The 3,003-nt window shown below is 41.4% G+C and overlaps 1 protein-coding gene across 1 annotated transcript in view; it reads right to left on the bottom strand.

Annotated features, from left to right (window-relative positions):
* The window catches only part of EFCAB6 (EF-hand calcium binding domain 6), a 197,139-nt gene that overhangs the window by 34,984 nt on the left and 159,152 nt on the right, over nucleotides 1-3,003 (bottom strand). The gene's annotated exons all lie outside the window — the stretch shown is intronic.

Here is a 3,003-nt window from a genome sequence, read left to right as displayed (position 1 = left end):
ATCTACATATAATTACAAATAACAGAGATGTTTATCATCAAGAGGTCTTTGAGAAGAAACAAGCAACTGAGCCATGGGGCCTTATTAAGGTTTCGGTTCGTAAAAAAGTTGATCACCCGCATTGAAAGGTGGACTACAAAAATTCCACAGTCCTTTTGTCGTTTATAAAAGTATCAAGCCTAACTATGTTTTAAAAGACACTCTCATAAGCATTTAGTTAATTATTTATCTGGGGCTATTTTTCCGTGATTTATTCATTGAATGCACATGAATTCTTATTCAGCTGGAAATAGATTTAGCGAGAGAAGACCTGTTTAAAGAAGAAGAGGCATCTGAAGATGAAATGGTCCTTTTACACACACACACACACACACACACACACACACACACACACACACACTAGCATTGGACTTCTCACAGCTTGAACACAGTGAAGCAATGAAATTTTGAGGGAAAATAATTTTCTCCCTAGGATTCTATGCTCAGACAAGCTAGCCATCTGTGTGAAGGAGAATAAAAAAATTTTCAGACAAACAAGAACTCAGAAAATTTCCTTTCCTTTTACCCTTTCTTGGGCGATTACTTCAGGAAGTACTCCAGCAAACTAAGGATGTACGTTAAGAAGTAAAAAGACATGGAAGGTCGGAATGGGAGGCAGTCCAGAACGACAGGGCAGCCCAGGATACTCTTGGGCAGCAGACACAGGACAGGAGAACGGGGCCAGACTCTAGGATGGAGGGCACCAGGAGAAAAGCCCAGGAGAATAGAAAGTAGGGGAGAAAGCTGGGGAAAGCTGAAGGCTGACAAGTTGAACTTTACCTGAGTCCCGCACTTCTAGAAACCAACGACGGTTAAAGCAATTGCCTTCCTTTGATGTCCCTGAGAAGGGCTTACGGCAAAGAGCCATTCTTTACCTACATGACTTAGAAAAGGCACATGGGTGCAGTTAGGTTTGCCTGTGACAAAGTGGACACAGACCTCCAAGTTCCCATTCTCATAGATGGGACCAATCTGGACAAAAAACTTCGCCCTCCTGACCAAGCTTTAATTAAGCTTCTCTCCCTCTCTCTGACCCCTGATGTGACCCACCCTCAGCCTGAGCCAGCATCGGAATGTGGAGCAGCCCCTCTGTAGTGCCCCTTCCCGAGACCCTGACCACAAGGAAAGACAGTTCCTGCCTCAACTGTCTGATCACGCTATGCAATCATCACATTCCTCCATACTCAGTTCTTTCTAGCTTTGCTTATTCTTTCCTGTTTGCAGATTTCACGGTCAGAGCATCCTCCCTATTGCAACGATTCTCCTTCCCCTAAACAACAGCCCGCCCCTCCCTACTGCAATAGTCTTTTCAAAAAAATCTCTTTACTAAGTCTGGATTTGTCTTTATTTGATAAGGTAAAAGAAAGGCAAATGACATGAGAAAAAACAGAAAGGACATTAAAAACTCCAGGAAACAAACAATCTATCCAATAAAATCATATGATAAATATAAAGCAACTTAATCATAACAGTGGGTTACAATGGAAAGAGCTGCAGGGAAGCCCCCCAAAACAGAAAGGACAAAAGCAAGGGTGCTGGAAGAACCTGACAGCTACAACATTCAACACAGCCCAACTCGTCCCCAAGGTAACATAAAACCTCACACTAAATTCATGAGAACCAGACTCAGATATGACACATATTTTGGAATTACTGGACAGTGAATTTGAATTAACTCTGATTAGTACATAAAGGACCCTAATGGAGAACACAGACGACTCCCAAGGACAAAGGGATAATGTAAGCGGAGAGAGAGGGACTCTAAGGAAGTATCAGAAGGAGATGTGGGAAATAAAAAGCAGTGGAACGATCTTGAAACATGTCTTTGATGGACTCATCGGCAGACTGAACATGGCTGATGAAAAAAATCACTGAGCTTGAAGTATGTCAAGAAAAACTTCCCAAACTAAAATGCAAAGAGAAAAATGAATAGGAAAAAAAAAATAACAGAATATTCAAAAACGGTGGGACAATTTCAAAGAGCATAATATCTGTATAATTTGAATACCAGAAGGAGAAAAAAAAGGAGAGAGAGAGAGAAAGTACCAGAAAATACATTTGGAGTAATAATGGCTGAAGATTTTCCCAAATTAATGACAACCGCAAAGCACAGATCTAGGAAGCTCAGAAAATACCAAGCAGGATAAATACCCCAAAATCAACATCTGGGCATATCATAGCCAAACTGTGGAAAACTGAAGACAAAGAGAAAATCTGGAAAGTAGCCGGGGGGCAGGGGGAAACTTACTACAGAGGTACAAAGACAGGAATTACATGGTGCTTCTCATGAGAAATCATGCAAGCAAGAAATGAGTGGACCGAAATATTTAAAGTGTCAAAAGAAAAAAAGTCAGCGACTTAGAATTCTATAGCCAGTGAAATTATTCGTCATAAGTGAAGGAGGAGTAAAGACTATCTCAGACGAACAGGAACTGCGGAATCATTACCGGCTGCCCTGCCCTTCGAGAAATGCTGAAAGACACTCTTCGGAGAGAAGGAAAGCCATTTAGTCAGAAATCTGGATCCACATAAAGAAAGGAAGAGCACTGGAGAAAGAATAAATGAAGGTATAATAACATCTTTCATTTTTCTGACTCGTGTCCGATCTCAGAGATTAGTGTTCAAAGCAACAACAACCACGTATTGGGTAATTACAGCATGTGAATCGGCGAAGTGAATGACAGCAGCGCTATACGTAGGGGACAGGAGAAAGGGTTGGGAATCTCTGGTGTGAGGCACACGCGCTACCCGCGAAGTGGCATCGTGCTGTCTGAAACGGGACTTTGGAGAGTTGTTAGCGTTATGTTGCCAACTCTAGAGCAACCACTAAAATAAAGAGATTTACCAGTGGGGGTGAGCTGGGGGTTTAATTAGTGATAATAATTACATGGAAACTAAGCAAACAGAAAAAATAAAATAAATATTAACCGCAGGGAAAACGAAATACTATAGGAAAGGAAAAGT

Source organism: Pteropus vampyrus, unplaced genomic scaffold (assembly GCF_000151845.1).
Source record: "Pteropus vampyrus isolate Shadow unplaced genomic scaffold, Pvam_2.0 Scaffold145, whole genome shotgun sequence".
Classification (NCBI taxonomy): Eukaryota; Metazoa; Chordata; class Mammalia; order Chiroptera; family Pteropodidae; genus Pteropus; species Pteropus vampyrus.
The sequence above is the reverse complement of the archived record's forward strand: the minus strand, read 5'-3'. Positions and strand labels throughout refer to the sequence as shown.